Here is a 25,954-nt window from a genome sequence, read left to right on the forward strand (position 1 = left end):
CGGAGAGGAGAACGCAGAACGAGAACCGATGCGGCTGTCGCGAGGAAGAAGAGTCGACGGGGGCAGGGAAGGCGGTTGGAGTGTCAGGAACGAATCCAGAGGGGGATAGAGAGAGAGATAGAGAGGGAGAGCACGAGCGAGCCCGGCGATGCGACGGACGGTGCGAACGTGGAAAAGAGAGAAGAGGAAGAGCTTGGAGAGAACGAGAGCGCGCATTGTAAACGAGAAAGACGGCAAAGAGAGAAGGACGAACGGAGCGAATCGAGAGAACGAGCATAAGCGAAAGAGGATCGAGAGAGCGCGTATATATGTGCATCGCGGACGAAGAATAAAGAGAGACGACGGCAGAGGCGAGCAAAAGCACGAGTGAGAAAGAAGAAGCGTAGCTACAGCTATACAGCTACAGAGAGGAACGAGGGACACGGCCAGATAGAACTCGAGCTTCGAAGAGTAGTAGCGCGTGCTCACAAACTCAGCCAGCGCCTCTCGCACAGCGTGTGTCTCCCCGACGTCCCCCTCCTCTCCTCCCTTGATCCGCCGGTGGTACGCTTCTCTCCTATGCTCTACTACGCGCGTTCGTCGTCGTCGTCGTAGTCGTCTCACTCATCTCTTGGCCCCGCGTCCGCCTAACCAACCTCATCCCACCTAGCCTTTACCATTTCCTCCTCCTCCTTCTCCTCTCTCTTTTCCCCGTTCCTGCCACGCTCTATCTCGGTCCGCTGCTACGCTTCTCTCCCGGTCCACCCACCCACCGACCCACGAAACCGCTCGTTCCCGCGCGTCGACTCACCCCACGTACACCAGAGGCTCACTCCCTATTACTCGGCTCTGCTGCACCGTTCTCTCTTTTTCTTGCCCTCCGCGTTTCTTTTTCTTCCTTTCCTCCGTCACCCTTTCTCTACCGGTTATGCTCCCTTCGTTTACGCGTTTTCTTTCTTCGCGTGACGCGAAGAAAGGTATACATAAAGAGAGGTACAGGGGACAAGTAATCTTTTTCCCGCGTTCTCTCGTGGCTCTTCTTCGTTCTTTCGATCTCTTCCCATCGCTTTCCATCTCTTCACCCTTTCGCGTCGTCCTTCAACTCGCCACGACCTCTCTTCGTTCGTGTCACCGATGTTCGGTCGTTGGTTCGCTCGTTCAACGGCTACAAGCAGCATAGGCGTCCAGAGCCGGCCGACGCGACCGACAGCCAGCTCTTCGCGATTATCTTTTGTCCGATCGTGCACGTGCACGTGTGCGTGTGCACGTCGCTCCGCAGTATGCTTGTTGCGCGCGGGATGAAAGCGCGAGCAGAGAGGCGCACGCAGTGGATACCGGATACACATGCTCGTTTTAGTTTCTCTCCTCCATGCATCTGTCTTCCTCTTCGTCGTCGTGGTCGACGTGCTCGTTCGTACTTCTCGTTGCTCTCCATCGCCGTCGTCGTCGTCGTCGTCGTTGGCTCGTCGTTGGCTCGTCGGTCGTCTGTATGCATGTATCTGCGAGTGCCGCCGCCAGCGTAGCGCCACGCCGCGACGCGACGCGACGGCTAGAACGAGACGAGCTTTATATTATCGTCGCTCCCGGCGATGCCGCGCGTAGCACGGGAACCAGTAGCGGTAGCGGTCTGCTCTTCTTGCGGCGCAACAGAGAAAGATGGAGCTCTGGAACGATGGAAAAAGAGGTGCAGTGGGAAACAGGCAACGATATAGAGAGAAAGAGAGAGAAGACGGAGAGTGAGAAGGAAGGAGAACGCGGCGAGTCTGGAATTTTGCACAGCTCTGCGGGTCTCGATGGCCGGGAATATGGGTATTATCGGTGGGATGCTTTTTGAAACTGTAGCTCGTTTGGTCCTCTTTCTCCTCTCGCTACTCCTCCTCTCCATCTCCACCTGCATATCCTCCCACCTCCTCCTCCACCATGGCGCTCGGCTCTTCTAGGAGGTTGTAATTATTTGCGCGCGTGTGTGTAGGCGCGTTACGCGGTCGCGTAGTTCGATACAAAAGTAACGCTGTCGGGCATGCGGCAAATCGGCGGTTCGTCGACTCGACATCGGTTTCGTATAACGTATCTACAATACAGATAGAGACGTACGTATCTTGCTGTGTGTACGAATGTGTTGAGCACGGTGAACGAGATATATGCTCGAACGAATCTTTATACCTGATAGCTTTTGGTTAAGCCGCGTGTGTACGCTCGCATTCGCGTGCACGCATGGACCATCCGTAATTACAGGGAATATCGCGTCGGCGTTTAAAGCGCGCTCTAAACCGAGACAACGCTAACCGAACGGTACTTTACGAAGACCTTAAAACCACGGGACATACCGGCAACTATAAATAAGGCGAGGCGCGCGAGTAACACGCGCGTGCTTTCGTGCATGCCCACAGCATGGTATAGGATATAAGTACGCGCATAGTGAAGCAAAACCTAACCTAAACGCTAATTGAGAAGCTTTCTGGGAAACGTAGGGCAAAGTGGGCATTTGGGTAACTTGTATTGGAAGTTTTAATTTTAATATTTTTAATATTAACTACGTTTGTGAACACTATGATAAGTAGATTTTTATACATTTTCTGATATGAACGTTACAATATTAAAATTACCGAAACGGAAATTGTGACTGATATCAGATTTTTGTTTTTGCAAATACTACAAAATATAGTTGTTTTTGCTATATATATATATATAGAGAGAGAGATTTTTAGAAACAATTGATTTTAACTATTTTTAAAAGGCGTTAGTTGAACACAATGGCAAGTGTCAAATGGAAGGTGGATTTTGAACATACACAGGTCGAGAATACACTGACAAGTAGATTTAGCGAAGGGTAACGCGCGCGCGTCTAGTTTGCTTCTCCTCGCCTTTGCCAGCCCGTTTCGCTCGCTACTTTATGATTTACTATCGTGCCGTTATCCGGTGCACACTCAAGACACGTTTCTTTCTGTTTGATTCCGCAGGAGTTGGAAGTGACGAAGGAAGTTCCTAAGAGGTTCCGGTACAATGTCGACAGCCTACAGGGTGAGTTACTTAAAATCGTTCAATTGTTTTTTATTCGCGCATATATTTCAAAAGTGTTATAACTCAAAATAATTCAGTTTTGTGTTAAAAGAATATGAAAATCGCCGATAAGGGATTTCAAACGAAAAATTACGAAAGCATTATTTGACCATTCTTCAGAATGTACAGTAGCCACAGTATTGTTTATACTAGAATTTATTTCTTCTGTTAATATTATTTATTTAGTAAATAACTTTTTCTGTAAACTTCCAAATAGTTTTTCGTTTTTCTTGCAAAGCTTGTTTCAGTTTGTGCGAGTTCACTTTTGAGATACACGCGCGGTATATGTACCTATCGTGTATACGGTAAAATGGGTCAGACCACAGGAAAGTGTAATTTAAAATAAAACACGGAGCTCAATTTTCTAAATAAACATCGAGGTTCCAGAGATTAGACCGTAACCGTTATTATATTTTATTAAAAGGAAAATTTCAACCCTCGAGCCGTGTATCGGTTCTTATTACGAAAGCTTAAATATTTTCAACCAGTTTTTGAGTGTATTCTGGCGAATCTAAAATTTGGCTATCCTTGCGGTAATGACCGCCACGAGACGATCGGATTAAGTTTATCAGATGTTTCTCGATGGATACTTAGCACGTTAGCGGCGGTGAACTCGCGATAACGGTTTTCCATGCTTCGTTTGTTGCGTGTAAATCACCCGTTCCGTGGCCACGTATAATTTGTACGTTATATGCTCGACACTCGGCAACCCTTTCTATGAATACCGCTTCATCGTTCGTGGACGCGTGTATATGCGTATAAACGTATGTATGTGTATTTGTGTGTAAACTCGCGCGCGCGCATCAACTCCCCTCCTTTAGCTAGCGCAGCCTCGTTATCTGTGCGAGAAAGCTCGATTGATGTCGTTTCACGCACCGACGATCTTTTTGGATTTTGTATCAGTGCTAGCAAAGGGATGAGAGGGAGTCTAGGTCGAGATTAATGCGAGGATATTTTGCTGGCAATTAGCGAAAGTGGAAAGTTCCGTTTCCCGGTGCAACTACCATGACAGGATTTTCCAATTTCGTCAACATCGTTTTCTGTAAACGTTGGTTTCTTGAGTTGGAACTTGGAAAGCATTTTTGAAGATCGTTCCCGAACAAGATTCGGAGTTAATGTATCTTTAACATTATCCGTAGATATTTGTGTTAATCCTTTCGCTATGATACCTTCAGAGTCCTTTAGGGTGAAAGGGTTAAAAGTTACGACGTTAAACGGCGCGAAATTAATGTTTAAATTTTCCTTCAACCTCTATTAAAACTCTTCTAATTTTAAGAAACTGTGTCGAAATAGAAATGAAAGAATGATACCTCTTCTTATTGCATTCTACTGTATAATCCTATTATCTACGTGCGTGTAATATATTTGTATTATAAATGTTCATAGAAGTGTATCAGACGCTATTTATCAGAAGCATTTTCCCTTCTCGTATTTACGTAATAAGAGATTAAATATGCAAAACTCAGCGTTTCCTTTTTTTTCTTGGAAATAAATAAATCGTTGAAAGAAAAAAACAGAAAGACGACGGAACTGGAATATACTCGTTGCTGTGGCATTACGTTCCGTGGGCACGTCGAACTCCCGCGTGTCGTATAATTTGTCACCGGATGACGTCAACGGACAGTTCTGTTTCTTAGGCGGCACAAACGTACTTACGTGTGCATCGTGATTACTGCATATACGCTCATGCTGCACCTTGCGCATGGAAATACAGGAATACGAGGTAGCGTGTTCGCGAACTCACTGGAATGAGTCCACTCGCCTCGTTTCTCCAACGGCTCCGGTTCCTCGTCGCTGATCGAACGTTCCACCTACGCCCTTTCACCTTCTTTCTATCTTTCTCTGTTACTAGTGTAAGTCCGCATTGACGCTTCCTGTCTTTCTCTAAAGGTGTGTTGCTCGCCAATATTCGCAAATTATTTGGATACTCTGATCAATTTATAGTAACAACAATTGGATCCGATTGACCTGTACAAATGAACGATGAATTAATTAATAATTAGAAATAGAATTTACTAGCTTTTTATGGTATCAGCAAGCTATAAATTGAAACTATCTGTTAGAAAACGTAACAGTAATATTCTTGACTATTTGCTGTATCATTATGTATTATATGTACCTACAATTACCGCTTAAACATTACGCTGCTTCTTGCATTAACTGGCAAGTTAAGTGAGAACGGTTTTTCTACTAATTTAGGAAAGCTTCTTCATCAGACTCGCAACTCGAAACCTGCGCGAAAGAATCTGCAAATAGGGAACTTGTCAAGTAACGAAATAGTTCTACAAAGCTTGTGTCACGTTCTATTTAGTTGCCGCGTTCGGTAGCGTTAACCGACGTTTAACGCAACTGGCAGTAAGTTCCACTTTCGGCTAACCCGCTATATGCAGGAATTTTGGCACGGAGGAAGATTAAAGTTGTTCGAAAGTAAATTAACAATATGTAATGATTTATTCAAATCTTACTCGATTTCGATGTTGACGATTGGCTGACAGACTGACGGATATAAAATTCTTCGGTTGACAAAATGATAACTAACTCTTTGATAGACGATGATAATTATTCGGTTGACGAACGATAATTAATTATTGACTTCTTTGAGTCGCTACGTTTATTTATATCTGTCGGAGATGAAAAAACATCGGGCTCTTTCTTTTGAAAATGTTCGGGAAGATTCGCATTTGATATCGTTATGAAAACATAGTTCGATAAATTTATCGCAAGATATAGCTTTTAGCTGCTTTAACTGCCTTTCACTTCAAACACTATAAACGCGGTTTCGAATAAACGTTTCAAATTACCTTGATTTGAAAGAAATCACCAATTTTACTTTCGCGCTACGAATACACTTGACTATTAGGAATTGTTTGTTATTGCGTATTAGTTTTTAAAAATCAATTTAATCTTTTCACGGTACTCCATTATACGTAACTGTCACGATTACAAAGAAACACTGCATTTACATTTATTTGTATCTAATTTTTCAATGAAATCTTCTCACGTACATCTTGTCAAAAGTAAGCAACTGTTCGCATACTTTCGAATTAAAAATTATAATTAGATGTTATATTATGTACGTTCTTTGTATCCTACTATCTTCTACTTTCTACATTCATTTCATTTCAATATTTCAATTGTAGAAAGTATTTCAATGCCCATACATAGATATTCTAGCTATAAACATTTTGCAGGCATCGTTCGCGAACACTAGTCGCGAACACGTTTGCCAGCGAGTACACTACACACGCCTTAACGTTAAACGACGTCTGGGAGAACGCTTCGTTGCATATATTACGCGATCACGTTCGCTCGTGCCTTTTCACGTTCGTCATCCGCAAGTTTCCTTTTTACCGTTTTATTCGAAAATAAGTGGCCAAAAGGGAGGAAAGGTTGGTTTTCTCTCGCCGGTGTTTCGCGTTCACTTTGCGTCCCTCTCGATGCCGCGACCGAATTTATGGCGGAGATAACTCGGGCTAAGTACGATCTTAAGCGACTGGAGGGGCGTAAAATATTTTATGGTTACAGTAAATTTTATCGGTTTATATCTCTGCTCTGTTAGCTTCGTATTAATATAAGGTGATCTTCGCCGTAGAAACCGATGCGACCAAGCGATATTTTAACGGACGAATCAGCTTCGTTTGCGCGATACCGACGCGATTAGTAAATCGGATACCTGGATCGTTTCATTAAAGCTGTCAATTGGCTTTAAATTTCTTCTGCTCTTTCTCTCTGCTCGTTCGATTTATCGGTCACATTTAGTCGGTTATTATAACTTCACGGTGGTTTATTTAATAAAAAGAGAACGAAAGAAACGGAGTAAAAGAACAAGGAGAGGGAAATAACTTGGCGTTTAACGAGAGTTCATCGTCCTTCTACACTTTCTCACGAAAATATTTAACAGCTACTGTACAGAAAACTTTAATGCTCATATTATATGTATTGTATAAAACATTTTGGAATTTCATTAGCAAGATATTTATCGCAAAAGTATATTTAGTAACAAAAATTATACACCTATTTACAGCATGAACAGCCATGCTAAGCATACAGTAAGTGCCCAAATGTTGAAAATTGACTCTTTAAATACCTTTACGACCTCTGTGAAGTGTATACTCCATTAAATATTTTCTTTCTATTTTACGCACATTTTCAAATTTCTTTCAAATTCGACCAATGCGTTTACCGTAGTCGAGTCTCATCACGCGATCAATGAAATTTCAGGATCTTTCGTGTAACAAATAATATATTCGTAAAAGGTATCTACAATTGTCTGAATACTTTGGTGGAACTGTGCATATCATACACCTTTTTTCTCTTGCTCGTTTTTCGTAGCTCTTGTTTCTACCACTTTTATTCCAACCTCGCGACGATTCACTTCGTATCCGAATGCAAATCCCATTACTTTTTACCCTTTGTTTCTCCGCGAGCCGTGTCTCTTACACTAGCCGCTCAAGAGCAGCGATTTTAAAATTCGCGCTTCGTGCGCGTCACAGTCCACCGAGACGCGACTCGAATCGGTAACTTGCTCGTCTTTTCGGATACGTTCGAGGATGAGAAGCTCCGAAAATCGTGACTCACGCCAGTATTTGTCTGCTCTGCGACCTCGAGCTCTAGTCGAAATTTTAAGTAGTATGCTGCTATGCTCTCACGTAATTTCCAATATGTTCTCCAACTGTTCTCCGCGTGAACTCTGATCGAAATTTCAGGAATTTCTGCGTAATATCCAACGTGTTCGCGAACTGCACTCAAACGTCAAATTCAGTCGCGAACTCTACTCAAACGTCAATTCAGTCGTTCTTTGCTCTTTTATCCTATCGTTACTAATTGTTTTTGTTTCTTAATAACGTTGAAAAACGCTGTCGTATTTGCATAAATTAGCATCGTTCGCGTACTTGTCGGGAAAAAATGAATTATCTAAAAGGATACAGCTGAGAATGTTGAAAGGATCATGTTTAGAGATAATTTGCGATGGATTATCATGACATATTTTTTTCCGAATTTTGAAAGCAACAGTTACGATCGTTTAAGTAAAAGGTTTGCGAATTTTATTAATTGCGTCTCTTATGTTATCGTGCTTTATTTCTCTGCATATTATTATTCTTATAATTTGTCACCGCGTCACGCGTAATTTCTTTAAATACAACGTATTATACGTAGTGCATAAAAATTCCTACTATCACTCGACTGCCTCGTCGATGAGGCCAACTAACTATAGTTTCATTAATTAAAGCGTACAATTTATTATTATTTCTTTCGTGTATTCTAAGCTTCTGAAAATTCAACAACTCGCTATATTCTTAGGATACGTAACTCAATGTCACTTCCGCTACACCCACCCAATGCGTCGCTCTATAGCACCGAAAAGTTTCTCAGCGTGTTGTACGCGTACACGTGACGAAACAACAAAAACGGACACACGCACGCTTCTAGCGGAGTTAATCTGAGTGCGCCAGTGTCACCAAAGGGTTAATTGGGAAGGAGCAGCGAGCCGCGAATACTACGCGAGGCTACCTTAAAAGCAAGCAGCGACGTTGGACCCGAGGCGAGTCGCGCGTTGCAAGCTGCCGGCGAACTAGCAAAAGATGAGAGAGATATATGTACATATATATACAGGGTGTATCAGAAAATTGGTGTCAAACTTTACGCCGAACTGCTCTTAGGAACCAGCAGAGAAATGTTAAAGCTGCGGATCATCTGTGTCTCGGTACACGCACCATAGATAGATAATATTGTTTTTTCTTCTTTAACCCTTTGAGTGCCTCGCGGCCTATGTCGTCCGTACGGACGGCGCGCGTCTAGCGCTGACGATCGCTGTGGACGGAATACTTTTTCGTTAGACTGAACTCTGTTGATTGACTATTCAAAGCGCAAATCGTAATAAGTTATAGTAATTCTTTTGCACGAGATTAAATGATTCAAGAGCGTTATTTTTTAGTTATTTTTAATTATTTATTATAAACATTGAAATTTACAGTTAACTAGAATTTGGGTAATAAACTAGAAAACAATGAACTAGAAAACTAAATTTAGTAAATATAACACAAGTTAATAATTTAGTTGTGTGTGAAAAATTCAGTGCTTGAGAAAACTAAAAAAACCAGATGTAGAGTTTCCTTACAAGTGGTGACCACTTCAACAATAACGAGGCACTATTGGCATTTGTTTACTGCCGTAAGGAATGCATTTATATTTATTTCACACAAACGTAATAGTATCACTTCTGCGTAGGTGTTCGGAAAAATTGAAAAACCCATACATGCGTCCTTAGCCCATGCCGGGCACTTACAGAAAGCGCATATATATGTCCTTAGTCCACACCGATAGCTTTCGCCAGACACCTATATGCGCCCACAGCACTCTCAAAGGGTTAATGTCGAAGTGGTCACCATTTCTACGAAAACTCTAAATCTGGTCTTTTTAGTTTTCTTAAGCGCTGAAGCCATCGACAGCATATGGACGAAAGACTGACACGAAGGCAGACCATAAACAATAGACAGGCGACGTTGGCTTCGGGGTTTTTCGGTTATAAGGTAACCCTGCTAGCGTGCGGATCTGGACCAGCTCAAATTGTATTCCTACTTATTATTACACTTCACCATTAAAAATATATTTTCTAGCTTACACTTTATCCACGCGTTTTCTCTCTTTATGCATCTAATAACCTCAACATTTAGCAAGTTCATTCTGAAGATTTCCATAGATATGTACACGTCTTTTGTTGTTTCAAGCGTTTTAAACTTCGACAAAGTTTGTTGTCAAAATTGGCCGCTGTGCGAATCCTTTTTACACTCACCGTACCATCTTCGCCGGAAGTTGGAATCTAGCACAGTGAACCTTCCTCTAGCAGAGTTGCGCAAGAAATTTACAAACATCCGGACATAAGCTGTCGAAGAATGGCATTCGAATGAAGAATTGCCAGCCATGTCACCCGTGGAGAGAATCGTGCATGACCAATAGTTGTTTCCTTGTCGTATAACTTCTGCAAATAGGTAATATATCTTAGCAATTCCCAAGTATTGGGTTGTCCGGAAAGTTTCTTTCGTTTTATAAGGAAATAATAGACGCGCAATTATATTAGTTTATTGAATTATGCGCAAACATAATAATAGAAATATAAGGAAATAGGTCACACCTAATTCAATAAAATGATATAAAACAGAAATTGTTGTTCGTCTATTATCATCTTACGAAACAAAAGAAACTTTTCGGACAAGCTAGTATAACATACAGTAACCCATACTCTTACGAGAACGTCTTATAAATCTCAAACTACCGATATTCGAATCCACGTTTATCGAAGGCTTCTTCTTTCTTTCGAGGAATGCCACTTGGAATTTTGCAGCAATTTTCTGAAACACCCTGTATAGAGAGGAAATCAGAGAGAAAGGGAGAAGACGAGACCGAGGGACAGGCGCGGCGAGGTACAACGAGAGAGAGCCGGTGGAATCGTTGCGGACGCATGAAACGGCGTTAGCTGCGCACGCCACCGTCTCCGCCGGAAATTATGCCAGCTCTCCGTTTCTACGTTCGGTGTAAACGAACCGAGGTAACGCCGGCCGGCCAGCGTCGACCATGCCAGTGCGGAACACGCCCCCAGGAACTGCGTTTCTCGTGGGCGACGGCCTGAAATATCGAGCGCCTTGCCCACGTACACACGCGAAAACGATGGAACCCGACCGACTGTCCGGAGAGAAAGAGAGAAACCGGCCTCTCTCCGGCGGTGGGTTGCCCGGGACGAAAACGAGAAGGAAGCGGGCAATCGGGACAGGTTCGACGCTGGATACGAACGATCGTTGCCGAGAAAGAGAGAAATATTATGGAAGAGGGTGGTGGGTTCCAGCAAGCTTTCCAGGGATAATTTTCCATCCTCCTGACCCTTCTTCGGTTAAGGAAAATCTCGACCGGAATACCGCGTTCCTGTTCGCTACGCGCACCCACGGAACAGTTTAAGGCGAAGGAAACTACGTTTCGATGTTTCAATGTGTCGATGATGCTTGTGGCAATGTTGAGTTTCGCGAGATAGGATAGGCAAGGTTTATGTTTCTAGATACGCTGAGTCGAATTGTTCTTGGAGATTCTTAGGTAAAGAGGATTAAGAACGGTTTCTTTGTTGCCTACCATGTCTACCACGAACATGCAACAGACTTAGAATAGTGTGAGATGGAAAAGGAAAAATTTTGTCGTGATCGGTATTAACATCGATCTATTCTAAAATTGAAAAACGAAAGAAGATCGTGCTACGAATATGGTTTTTTAAAACTTACCTTGCAAGTTTCTGTCATCTCTTCGTGATAAATGAATTTATGGAAGCGAGACGTTTATTCCTCTAGAATTAAACGTTAGATTACAATTACTAAGGATGCGTGTCCTGATGAATAAAACATTTGAAGATGTAACGATTCTAATAATAATCTATATACATGTTTGACCATTCCGACGTATCCTTCAGAACGTTAGTTCATTATAAAAGATCCATTACAACCGTTCTCTTAATCATGTACCTGAATAATGTAATTCAAACACTTACAAAACTAGAATCGGCCAATTTGCTTTCCCAAATACTGAAATACCCTCCAATAAAATAACATTTATGCATCTACATATTTTACTATTAATTATCCAATAACCTAAAATGATGTAATTTCCTTTAACAGTACTATTTCTTTAAAGTCTTTAAAAAATACCTAATAATAGAATATTTTTATATTTATTGATTTGTTACTTTCTTGCAGAAGCAATTTCGTGTTATATAGTACATTTTTGGTATTATTAATCCATCTGGTACCATGATTAACCTAAACAAAGTTTGACACATTTATAATAGTGTAGAACTAGTCATTTTGATTGCTGTGGTATTTCTAACGTTAGCACCCAGCGATCTAGCGATTGATCTGGAATTTTCCTGATAACCGATATCATCATATCGAATGATACGCGGTAAAAATTTGAAAAACGTGCGGCAAGTTGTAGAAACCGAGGAAACTGGTTAATTGGATTCGATAAACAGATTGCAGGACCCTTTTACACTTTGACAAGTACCAGCCATTCTGATTGGTATTGGTATAAGTAGCCTTGATGCAAAATTATTTTCAGTTTGAATACATAAAAAACAAGATAAAATTCATTATATTATTCTTCTAGTTATCGTTGCGGAAGTCGTTACATCATTACGGAAAAAATATAACACGAAGTAGGAAGTTTAAAATAAAATTGTGAAACCAGTCAATTTGACTGATGTGGTAGTTCTAGCGTTAATTAAGCAGCCTCTATTGCCTCATCAAACGATCGACAGATTAATCGGAATTACACGACACATAATAGGCAAAGAGTTAAAGGAACCGCTGTAATAGAACGTTAGCTGAATGTTGTAAAACGCAGCGTGGTTATCGTTGTTATTATCGTTTACCTGGCTCGCTAAGAGATCCAAAATCAGTAAGATTTTTAAGCGCTGTGATCATGTACGCGCATGTTATATGGTCACGAAGTTGGTTCCGGGATCAAAAAAGTTTATGTTATGTGGGTGGACGGCTTTGAGAGAAAATTAGATGCTGGCAGAAAAGAGGGAAGAAAAACAACGGTGGGGAAGTTTCGAGGGATAATTTTCCGCCTTCCTAGCCTGTGGCGGCTACGCGAGCAGAGGAAACCCGGATACGAGTCGAGCTGCACGCAGCTTTTTATAGTTTCTTAGCGTGGAAACGCTGTCCCGAAGCAGGTTGCGGGTTGACGCATCTATTACGAAAGAAGTAATTTAATCGGCGTTCCGTGAAAAAATTGAGAAACCTGTTATTAAAGCTTATCATTAAACTTTGACGCATCGTGTTTATTCGATCTTCTCAAGAATACGAAAGTTTGAAAAGCTTTTGTTTCTTGCGAATAGTGTAGTCTATTATCGGCTATTAATCAGTTGAAGATAAAACGCGCAATATTGTATCGTAATATAAATCGCAATGTAAACTTTTCACACGAGTGTGTTAGTTTTTTCGTAGACAAATATGGTGTTTCTGTTGGAGTTGTTTTATAGAACCTCGGAGGATTTAAAAATATGTAGTCTGTATGTATAATATTTAGAAATCCTAGCTTAGGATTTTAAGTACATTTGATTCATGGCAGAATTTTAACACGAGCGATACTATAAAGCGTATTCAGGGTGCAATGGGTGCAATTCTTTCACTTTATGAATTTAATTTCAGTTTATGTAGCGAGTATCAGATATGTGTGCGCGCGTGTGTGTGTGAACAAAGCGCATGAATTTCAAAGCTTTTTTCAGCTATTGCTTAACACTGACATCGCCTGGTCACATATTTATATACATATGTATATAAATATTTGCAGATAAAATTACAATTAAAGACAATAATACACTGGTACTTCGATTTCAATAAAAATCAACATTAACTTTGCCAGAAACACCTCTATGCATTTAGTAATAGCAAAAAAAAAAAAAAAAAAATAAAAAAAGGAAAAATATCGAAATCCGTCATTTTGACGAGTTTGGTAGTTCTAGCGTTAAATTTCAGCGCTATCAAACAGTCGAACCAAATGAAACATCGATTCCAGTGCGTGAACGTGTGTACTGTACGATAATTTCGTTGGGAATCATGCGATTGTTTACTTAGCGTTGCGCGGCGATTCTTTCTCGTTTATTTTCAAACGCATTCGCGGCCCATCGATAAGCGAAAATTACAGTAACGCAGCAGGCCGAACGAGTTACGAGTGCTTTTTAATTGCACGCCTGCTCCCGATAAATCGGTTTTTATTTCGTTCGTTCCACGCCGAATACGAAACTGCTTGCTCTCCTCGCTGATTTTTGTCTCGGATCCACTGCGAGCTTGGGCGATATCGTTCGTGGCTAAGAGCATGGCTCGTGTTTTAAATAGTCGGCTTAAATTTTGATTTTCAACTTTTTAGCAGGCGGAATTACCGGCTAACTGGCGCGGGAAATTAAACCGCCGATTCACCTCTTATATTTCGAGCAAGTTTCACGCGTTAACATCCAGTTAGCTTGCAGCTCGCACGGTGTACATTTTTCCACTACTTTTTTTTCACGTTTCTAGTTACATCACCTACGATTTTTTTTTTTTTTTTACAACCGTTCCACTTGAACGGATGCGGAATATTCTTTCCTGTTACTTCTGCCTTTAATAAATTTAGAAATGCCCAGTGTATTATCACGTAGCTACAAGTTATCGATAGATTAATACATTTCTTTGCATAATAGGTACAAGTTTGACAAGCAATAAACCGAACGACGTTTTACGCGTAAATTTTATAAATTACAAGTCACCTTATTACCTTATCTGTCTTGCAATTTATCAACTCATTAATATCGTGAATAATACATAGCTCATAACAATTAAAGGATCGTTATTACCAACTGTTTCGTTGCATCAACCAAGTATGGAAATAGAGATTAAAGAAATTTTACACACTAGATAGTTGACATCTTATAATCATTTTAGGACGAATAGAAAGATTAAAACGACACGGATGACAGTCCTCTGAATAATTTGAGTAACGGAAAAATAAGAATGTTATCCGAATTTAACACCAGAATTACCGATAATTCATACCAGGCTATTTTTACCAGAACTAGTCCAAATGACTGGTCTTGAAAAGATACCTAATAACAGAATATTTTTATATTTATTGATTTATTACCTTCTTACAGAAGCAATTCCATGATATGTAGTACATTTTTCGTATTATTAATCCATTTAGGATCATGATCCTTAAACGAAGATTGACACATTTATAAAATTGTAGAATCTGTCATTTTGGCTGCTGTGGTATTTCTAGCGTTAGCATCTAGCGATCGATCCGGGATTTTCCTGATAACTGATATCATCATATCGAATGATTCGTGGTAAAAATTTAAAAACGTATGGCAAATTGTACAAAACGAGGAATATGGTTAATTGTGTAGGACCCTTTTACACTTTGACAAGTACCAGTCATTTTGACTGGTGTTGGTATAAGTAGCCTTGATACAAAATTATTTTCAGTTGGATACGTACAAAACAGAATAAAATTCATTATATTATTCTTTTAGTTATCGTTACGAAAGTCATTACATCATTGTGGAAAGAAATACAACATGAAGTAGGAATTTTAAAATAAAATTGTAAACTCAGTCAATTTGACTGGTTCTAGTGTTAAGCATCGAAAAATACAGGCTCACCACCATTGATCCTAGAAGATTCGTTAATTTTTTCGCGAATCAGCGCCATTTCCGTGCATTTTTATCAGCGACCAAGCGCCTTCTGTTCCTCTGCTGATGCTGTTCTGATGGAGCAGCTCTGTGGCGTGGAAAGAAGCAGCCTTTAAGCAGTAATTCGGCGGTGCAGAATGCAAAAGTCGAGTCACGGCGGAGGAAGACGGTTGCGGAGGAAACGCGATAAAAGAAGGGACTGACGATCGGGTGAAAAAGGAAGAGGAAAAAGGCGGTCTCGGTGGTGGTGTGCTTGTTTGCAAGGAAGATCCTGAGAGCGCGCGAAAAGAGGGACGGAGACGGTGCGGAACCAAGAACGATAAAGATGGCGTGGAATCGCGAGAGAACTAGAAAGAGAGGACAAGAGATAGGATGAAGAGGAGACGATTCTTTTGAGCCCCGGCCAAGTTTTGTGGCCTGTTGGCCGGCTCGTGGAATCCAGTCGCAGGCGATTTCTCGTCTCTGCGCCTTTTAACCGTACTACGTGTCGCGTTCGTGTGTGCACGCGTGCAGGCATATGTCTGCTGCAACAGCGCAACCGAGAGGAAGCGTAGCGTGCGTGTATACGAGACGAAGAGGCCACAGCTCGTACCACGTTGTGTGTATTTGAAAGAGCGCGAGCGAGTAAGAGAGAGCGTACGAGAAGCAGACGAAGGAATGAGAGATCGGTGACAGAAAGAGAGGCAAAAGCGAGGAGAGCGACAGAGTAGCGAGGATGCAAGGTGCTGGCAGACGAAGAGAGACGACGGAGGAGGGAACGAGAAACCGTACACGTTTATTACACGCTGTCCCTTGGATCGCGCTACAGCCGCTGGCAAGACGTTCCATTAACGTCGCTCGGTACCTACGCAATTATTATACTTCCTTGTACAGCGCGTTTAATCGCGTGCGCCACGGTTTTCTTAATCCACTGGCCGATGCGAGTGGGTGCTTCGCAGCTACATCGATATTCTCGTTACAGTTGCGCTAGTGATCGTCGTCGTCGTCGTCGTCGTCGTCGCCTTCTTCCTTGTGAGCCTTTTAATGGAAAGAAACGAAGAAAATGTTAAAGATAACGTTTCAGTGATTAGTCAACGACGAGCCACGGTGGTTAGCTGTTGTGTGTTCCTTCGACTCTCTTCCTCTTCCTCTGTGTTCTCTCTTTATAGTTTGATGATGTGTAACATGCAGAGTGTCGTTCCACGAGTACCGTCGCGACGCGTGTACAACGATTGATACGATCCAGGTTGCAGAAGCCGCGCGTGTGCACGCACGCTGCTCCTCGCCAGTTCCTCTTGGTACGTATTATTACAGACGTGGTGTACGCGATCGCGATACGCTGTTGTACCAGGCAAGTTGCTTTCAGCGAACTGCGTTTCCCTGTGTCGATTTTACGCAGGCTTGGCTTCGATATGGCAGAGGCTGGATGACGCTGCAACTGGGAAACGCGAAATGTGTATTCTTTTGTTAATTGTCCGGCTATGTTGTTTGCACGGCGGCTGGCGCTTTCGTATCAAACTCAGTCGCTGTAAGCGTTGTTTCTTAAGGAAGTGGATATCTCGCGACGAGCCACGTATAAAGTATAATTCGATGAGGCAAAGATACGCGGCTGAAAGATTTATCGCTTTGATTGAGAATAGACTACGTCGGTAATTACAATCTCAAATTCAAATCGTGTTTCAGTGGTATTTTAGATTCCATTAATAAAACACATACAGCGTTCGTCTGTAAGTTTTGGACATTTGCCGCAATTTGGTTAAAAGGTCGATATTTTTGTCATATTTTTTAAGTTGCAAGCGAAAAACGTCTCTATAGATAGTATCGTTCTGTTAAAACATTGAAACAAGTTCCGTGAATTTGATATCGATACTTTATAAAATCTATGTATTAGCTCGTCCGAAAAGTTTCTTTCGTTTTGTAAGGAAATAATGGGTGCACATTTTCTGTTTTATATTATTTTATCGAATTACGTATGATCCATTTTGTTCTATCAAAATAAAGATCACAACGTTCGACAGATTAGGTTTCACGTTTGCACAAAGATACGTCGTTGTAAAAGACGTGTCTGTAAAAGGAAGACACATTTCGGCCAACCTAATAACTCTGGTGTTTAAGAATAAAAAGAAACTGAATCCTATAGCGTACATTGATGGGAAAAATCGCGAATGAAACGTTCCGTTGACGCAATGTCAGCCTTTAGCGGGTTGAAGAGTTTCATTTGAGACAAACACGTATATTTTATATATTTGCAATAATCGAAGCGTTAAAAAATTAATAAAAGCTATCACATAGATGCACACAGGCAGATGTATGTAACTGCAATGTCTTACTTAATTAGAAGTCCGTGGCGTGTAAAGGAGACAAAGCCGCGAGTCGACGCATATTTTTGGAGCCGTGGTACGATTCGATCGTGACAGAACGTGGCGCGTCGCGATATGCGAAGCCGCAGAGAGAGAAAGAGAGGAAGAAAGAGAGAGAGAAGGCTGGGGTTTACATTTTTAGCGTAGCTTGGCAAAGATCGACCCCGAGGAAGATTCATGCCGGCACACCGTCGAAAACAACTTTTAATACGGCTTCGATCGGCGGAGTGCAATTCGAATTTAAATTGGCGCAGTCGAGTAGCGCGCGCCTAGCGCCGCTGCTCGTTACGAAACTTCGTTACTGCCGAGTATTTTCAACCCCGAAGATCTCGATGGCTCCGGGGCGAATCCATTAAAGGTAAAAGCTTCTCGTTTACATCTGCCGTTGCTCGCGTTCAGACTTTCTCTTTCTTTCCTTTCCTTTCCTTCGCCAGTCGTCGTCGTGTCTTCTTTTATCTCCGTTTCACGCAGCATGTTACGATTCCTTCGAAACGTCAGCTGGTTAGCGCGACGCTCGTTCCACGTTATTATCCGGTCAACCGATATCGCATCTCGATTTTCCGTTTTTTCGAACATCGCCATTTTCAACGAGATAAAGCGTTACTTTTTGAGTTTGAGTCGGGACGCGCGGAATCTGTGCACTAAATTCCTAACAAAATTGAAATCAGGTTGACTCTGTGACTCTAAACCAGACGGAGATTAAGAATAGACACTTTATCTTAGAGAACATCAAGTTTGACAACTTGTCAAGAATATGTAGAGTTACCTAATCGAAACTGGAGAGGAGTAGACGTTTACGATGTGAATGTGTGTATGAATTTATTATACATAGCTACTCTTTATTTGATGTGGTTTATTGGTTGGCTTACGCCTTCTTTAATTTTCATGTACTAACTCGGACACATCTAAGTTTTTGTTGTGATTGTTAGCCGAGTGTCTGAAAGACAGTCTTTCTTGTACAAAAACAACGCTGAAAAATCATAGAACAAAATGAAATAGCGATCATGCTGTTAGAAGTATAACCGCTTTAGAAATTCCTAATTTTTCAAACTTACGAGATTAAATAACTCGTTTCTTGAAAAATTAAGCGTATAACGATAGTAAGATATTCAGATAGAATGTGTAGTAGAGAAATTCGACTTTCATCGAGTCATTTAAAGATTACGAGCCCGAAAATTACCTCCTATCGATAAAATTCGAATATGCATAAATGTTACGCCGTATAAGGTGTGAAAAACATTAAAACCAACTTGAACAGCATTGCGTATTATCTGCGTTTGTAAGATTTTAGCTGTGTCGCCTGCATTATGTTTCTTTCCTTGAAAACGCGGAGCGATGAAGAGGCTGAAAACCTGTGCTGGTACGTTGAATAACGCACGCTGGTTGGAAATTCATTCAGGAAATCGGGGGACGTATCTCGCAACAATGGGCCGCGAGTGTACGAGGGCGAGAAATCGGCGATCGCGGCGTCGCGGCAAAAAAAAGAAAACAGGCGGAAAGAATGGCGGACAATGCGGAAATGCAAGATGGGGAGCCGAGGCTTAAGTGCAGCTGCAGTTTAGCCGTGGAACGAGCTCCATACTCGCTCTCGTAATCGCGCCAGGACCGTACTTACGGACAGTATGGACAGATTCGAGAGAACGCCAACAGTGTCTCTACACGGTGACCTTTTCGCGTTGCACCGTAGAAACCGCATCGATGACGCACTAGGTCGAACGACAATCTTACCGTTGACGTGTATTCGTCGTATTCATTACGAATAATGTGTAAACCGGAGATTTTCAACATCTTTCATTTCATGGCACGCGTAAATCAAAATTACTAACCTTTAACGCTCCGACTTTTAACACATTGTTGACCGGTCACGAGTTAACTGGTGTTTTCATGGCCAAACGTTGCCGACCGGCCACCAGTAAACTCGTGATGCGCTTTTTTTTCGCATCAGCGTCGTTTTCTCAGCGCGCTATCGGAGATGATACAGTGCAATTGTTGGTCGGCATACCTCAAGCTGTGTCTCTCGCTTATAAGACCCGTCAAGTTGCGTCCTTTGTTGTAAAAAAAATGTCAACGATGACGGAACGTAGCAACGAGGAATCTTTCAATGAATTACGCCGACGTTTTATCTGATCGTCCGAGTGATTGTGAATCAAGTTGTGGTGACTTGGAAAATGATACTTTATCAGAAGATAGTGAGTCTGATATTAGACCAGCAAAATATCATTAAATCTACGTGCATATTACAATACAATAAGCGCATGAAAGGGGTAGATCGTGCAGGTCAGTTTCTGGCGAACAGCAGTAGTTTACGAAAAACTTTAAAGTGGTCGAAAAATTAGCGTTTTTTCTGATAAACTGCATCTTGTTCAATGCATATAAAACGTACTGTACCTATCTGCCAAAAAATAAAACAAGATACAGAAAATTTCTACTGGAAGTAGCTAGAGAATGGATAACTGTGGATTCCAAAGAATGCAGCATTGCACCTGACGCTTCTCGAATTTCTAAAACAGCTCCTTATAATGATGCACCCTTCAGGCTTTCCGGACAAATGAGAAACCACGTCTTAGAAAAAATAGTCACTGGCAGAAATACAAATCCGACTAGAGCGTGTAGAGTATGCACTTCAAAAGGAAAACGCAGCTAAACTAGATATATTTGCAAAAGCTGTTGTGTACCATTACACGTAGATGATTGTTACATGGTTTATCATAGGAAAAAGAAATATTAAAAGTTGAATAATAAATACAATTTATTAAAGTTTATTTATATCGTTTTACTTGCACATGCAATTACGAAATAATAGCCGGTGACATGAGATAAATTCTCAGTAAAATCAACAATGTGTTAATTGTGAATATCGACCGGTGAACTCCAACTTATTTTCATCATACTTCGACTTGCAAGTTTGTAAGTGCCAGATTTTAAATGCTACAATGACGTGAAAATAATAATATTAAAGTCATTCGAAACAATCTTTATTCGTCTCATAAATAACATAATTTTGATTACAATATTTATATTAATTATAATTGAATAATGTGCGGAATTTTTTAAAACATTCATTCGAATGCAAACTGGGTTTGCGTTCACAGGTCTCATAGTATTCACTGAGGAGTATTATTTTTTATTTGTAAACAATTACCGATAACGACCCAAAAATACATTTGGAGAGCTAATTTTCTACAGCACATCGAGAGATACGTTATATGAATGTTGTTCAAGACAATGTTGTTATAGTTGCTTTTATTTGATAATCTAAGAGTAAAGAGATCGATATCCGTGAATAAATAGTTAGATATTATAAGTTTCAATAATTCTTTTGTCTTTTCACTGGGTGAAAATTGTGGGTGTTGAGAGAGCGGCTGATAGGAGAAACGACTTCAATGCTAAGACTTGTAAAACTAATAGAAAGATCACAATACACGTGGTTGCTCTCTGCTATAATACATTTCACACACTTTGCTCGGCCGCCTTCCTCGCCCATGCTTCTCATTTGCACTTACAGATGTACCTTTCATTCTTAATTACCAGTATTTCTCGTTCATACATTCACTCTCGAGTCACATTTACGATAAAAGCAACCGCACAGGTCTAAAGCATAGATGTCCAAAGTGTATCACTGGATTACATTTTCATTGGAAGGATTTTACTCGCCGAGAATCGTCGGATGAACAACTCGAATTCAGCTAAAGATTGCGCGAGGATTATTATTTCTGTCTAGTTTCTCACAGTTCACAGAGTTATGATATCAAATATCTAGGATCTCGTGTATCAAATTAATTTTGAATTACTTGTCGATCGATCCTCCGCAACAATTACGCTTCGTGTAATCTTCTAATTAAAGAAATTACCGACAAATTTTCGAAAGTAGGTAGTTTGGCCCACAAAACTTTCGGAATTCTATCCTAAAATTTGTCTTTTCATCGCTTAGAACAAGACAAACTTCACTTTTCGATGTTCTCTTCGCGAAATAATTCTCGATTTTAGCAACGGATCATACGATTAGCGTTTAATCGGTGGAATCGATCGGTATAGTTCCTGAATTGCCGATTGATTGTTGAAATTTGTGGCTTGAAGTGACAGGAATTAAAGAGCAAGAGATTGTAGAAGCACAGGAAATCAGTTTTTGAAATAAAGAATCCCAAATAGCATATTACTAGTAATTCAACACGCAACAATTGTGCGTAATTTAAGATTCAGAATCTACTGGGCTGGCAACTAAGTGATTGCTGATTTTGCCAGTACCGTCTAATGACAAAATCCGCAATCACTTAGCTGCTAAACATCAAAGTCCTGTTAAAGATAGCAGATATCCTAAAACTTGTGTACATAGAATTTATAAAAATATTCTTTGCAAATATCCGTACGTTCTGCCAAATAGTGTAACTAACAAGCAGAAGCTCGCTAAAAACTACAATAATATCTTTAAAAATCGATGGTAGACTCGGTATCGTTGCACGCATCGGAACTCGGCTCTCGCCTAGATAATAGCTGGCAATAGTATCGCGTGTAACGTTGATCACGGTGATGCAACAACAACGGCGTAACGGCGATCGTTTCGACTATGGTAAAGAACCTTTAACGACGATTGCGAAACACGTCTGGCAAGCGAAGTAATCGCGATGTATCGTGGTCGAACGCTCCTCTAAACGATTCTTTAAACGACGCATGATTTGTCGTCGAAAGAAATAGAGTTTCCGCGAATCTCAGCTCAGATTTACGGGCTAATCCAAAGCGTTAGGCTTCTTTCACACGGCACTACGTGTAATCGCGATACGCGTATGGTGGACATCGATTATTTATTATCGTTTGTGGAAATGTTCAGACGACGATTCTTATGATATACAGCCAACGTACTACTGATTTTCAGTATCAGATTGATTAACAGCCGGCGATTTTCTTTTCATCTATGCGGCATCCTTTCAATCCGTACAAACTATAGAGACAAATGCTAGTATTCATACGTGTTAGAATTCACCGATAATATGCACACGCAAGCACAATATCTTTACGTAAGTGCGTAAGTACAAAAGCCTCTCTCTCGGTGACCTCCGCTTTTACTGCGCTGTTTGCTGGTCAGAGAGCCGAAAAAACTCAGCAACCACGTCAGTTCGAAGATCAAGCGATTCGCCCACGCATCCAAACTGTCTTACAGTTTTAAATAGTTTCACAAATAATTCCATGCACAGTTTTATTTCGCACTTGGCTCTCTTTTTGTCGTCCAAACACTAATTACGAAGACTTTCATTTTAATAAATATTTTTTATTTTTTTATACATTGCGTTGGCAACTAAGTGATTACGGATTTTGTCATTAGCTAGTATCGATAAAATCCGCAACCACTTAGTTGCCAACCCAGATAGATAGAACAAGTCAGACACTGCTCTGCTGTTGCCTGCGGCGGAGCGTCCATGAGGATTTCTCCACGTACAAAAAAAAAGGAAAAAAAAAGAAAAAGATAGAATAAAGATATCCAACAACATAGTTTGGCAATTGTAGCATCGCTCAGTTTAGTCGGTTTTCTCTCGTGTCAGTCTCTCTGTCGATTTCTCAGCTATCAAATAAACGATCCACATTTAGCTATCCTTTTAGGCGGATACTGTTTTGCATGAGCACCTACCTATCTTATTATCGGCCTCGTTTTCCATATATATATATATATATCGCGATACACGTATTGTCATGTGAAAGAGGCCCTACGCATTGCCATTGCGTTGCTCGTAGTTTCCGTGGTGCTGACGATAGCGCGTTGGCGAACAGAAGGAAACTTGCGCCACATACGGGAAAGCTCCGTTTCTTGGTGGCGTGCCTGCTTGCCCGTCTACCATGTAATCTTTCGAATATCTGCATTTTGCACTGTTAGGAAAGTTACAACGGTAATCGCATAGCCGCAGACTTGCCCGCTCGCATGCACACGGTATTTACAGCGAACTCTTGCACAAGTAAAACGCCGCTCGCCTCTCTCTCTCTCTCTCTCTCTTCCTCCACCTTTTAATCGACCTGTACTTTTCGCGCGACAGTTTCCCAGTTTCGATGAACAAATTGTCTACTCTTTTTTTTACTTTTGATTGCATATAAAAAGGAGAGGATATTGTAAATAGGTTTGAGGAGAGAATAGAAAGTTTTCAGTGTCTTTCGAGGTATTTCTAACCCTTTAAACTACGATTTACGTTCGAGAATTTACGTTTGGTCCGATCAACTAGTACGGGCTATGCCCGTGATACTTACGTTTGGCACGATCATCGTTCTACGGGCTATGCCCTTAGTTGTAGGTTAAGGGGTTAAGGAGATTTGAACTTGGATCACATTTGTTTCGACTGTGTATTTGTGTCATATTTTGCTGATTGCATAATTTTGAACGGCGTTTACGCAACTGTTTATTATTATTCCATATGTAAATACGTACAATTAGAGGTATTTCGTATTAGTTAAATAAGATTGCTGGATTTTGTCACTTCTATCGATTCGTCAAAATCATTTGACAATAGTTTCTTTATTGATCGGTTTGAAAAGTGGAATATTTTGTACGTTCGTACTAGTGAAATTGGAAATTTGGTGAGAAATAAATTTGATCGATTTTATTTCTGAAAAACTTAATTATGTACATATGTTCGTAAATTGTTGAGTATAGGAGAGCATTTAGTCAAATATACGAATTACAAATGTTTTGTGCATAAGCATTCGACACACATTGAAATAAGAAAGGACACATCGACGTACAGACTTCACTTCCGTTATCTCTTCTCTATTAATAATCGGATTAATCTTATCTGGTGATTCCATAGACATCGATTAATGCTTCGTGGAACCAACAGACGCGATCAGTACAAGATCGCCGCGAAGAAACAAAGGAGAATCTACTGTCTTTGTGCCTATCTAACTGTCAATCGGAAACCTGTGCACCACTTGTAATAATACACTTAGGTGAGCCTTTGAAATCGATCTCCTACTTTCCAATATCTGATAACTTTCTCGTTCTAAACTTGTTACCATTAATTTCAAAACACGTTGTACGTATTGTCAAGACAATGTTCGTCAAGTGCATATCGCAAATAAATTTGCAATGTGACTGAAGAGATTCGAATGTCTCGTGAAAACTTCGAAGAGGAGTAGGATAAAGAGATACTTTTAAGTAGAATCGAATCTTATGCTGTTTAGTGCCATTTACGCTTTGAGGAACAGCGTTAAACGTTGGTGAAATAAATTCTAAACTTCTACGACCATTTTATACTTCAAGTATCGTCAGAATTTTTGTTTGGCTGCGAAACATAGATTACGATAGCTGTGATCTGCTGTTTGTAGCGTTACGTCGTTAAAAAATCTTCCATATTTGCATTTCTTAATTATAGAAATCTTGGCAAAAGTTTATAATAGATAATTTTGTTCAATCAGAAATGGCGAAAACACATGCAGAAAATATATACAGAACTCATTCCATGGTTTAAAATCTTGTGCGATACGAGTGCTTGATAAATACAGGAAATGAAACATAATCTCTTGTAAGCGATAACCGAATCTCATAAATCGAAATTTTTATATTGAAATTCGTCATCATGAACTCATCCAATACATATCGAACTTGATTTTACCCATTATTACACACGATTTCATTATCGAATCGCGACATTTCTCTGTCGAGTTTCTAAAGATCGGTTGGCGGACGTTAAACGATCGACCGTCGTCGATTAATCGGTGAACTCGTCGATGGAGGAACGCGGAGGACCGCGGCATTTGTATGCAAATCCGGTGTTTCCATTATCGTTCGCTGTCAACGATTAGAGAGAGGCGTGCAATGCAACGGCGAGAAAGTGAGTCGAAGCGTGCTGTGCAAACGCTCCAGTCATCGAGAGAACGCGCGTTTTTACCCGTCGCGTCGTCGCCGACCTCATGGTCGTCGTTATGCCGCGGCCATAGATTTAGATTCGATACAATAAGAGTACTTTTCATTTACCCTTAGACCTTTCCAAACTTCTATTTCAGCGTTTAAAATCAGCGATAGACCTTCCAGCCTAACTTCCCTTCCAATTTAATCTTATCTCGTTTATGATTTATTCTTTATTTTTACTCTTTGCTATTTAATTTTATAACAATATTCGTATCTTCTGTATATACAGTGGCTGCGAAAGGTATTGGCACGTATCTTTATTTTCCGACTAAGCGGTTCTTATCGGGTTCTACATCTTATTTTTATAGCAATGGATTGTGGTAGTTTTATGAAAGTATTGCTAAATGAAATTCAATATACTCGAACCTAATCAATTAGTATGTAAACACTGTGATACCTTTTGTGTTAAAAATAAAAATATTCGTGTGTTCGTCGTACTGTATACTGTATACTGTATTCGTTCTCATATTTCTGTCAATTCGC

General features: G+C 40.7%; 1 protein-coding gene across 18 annotated transcripts in view; it reads left to right on the forward strand.

The window, feature by feature from the left end:
* LOC100644320 (bromodomain adjacent to zinc finger domain protein 2B) overlaps positions 1-25,954 on the forward strand; it is a 214,106-nt gene that overhangs the window by 50,204 nt on the left and 137,948 nt on the right. For 16 of the 18 annotated variants that reach the window (XM_048404971.1, XM_048405047.1, XM_048405046.1 and 13 more), the window contains one exon: positions 2,940-3,000. The exons of 1 other annotated variant lie outside the window; for it this stretch is intronic. The gene's annotated coding sequence lies outside the window, so the exon portion shown is untranslated. Of the gene's footprint in view, positions 1-2,939; positions 3,001-16,047; positions 16,525-25,954 lie in introns of those variants that run through there. One more of the 18 variants, XM_048405038.1, reaches the window with a different exon arrangement.

Source organism: Bombus terrestris, chromosome 1 (assembly GCF_910591885.1).
Source record: "Bombus terrestris chromosome 1, iyBomTerr1.2, whole genome shotgun sequence".
In the NCBI taxonomy this organism is placed as follows: domain Eukaryota; kingdom Metazoa; phylum Arthropoda; class Insecta; order Hymenoptera; family Apidae; genus Bombus; species Bombus terrestris.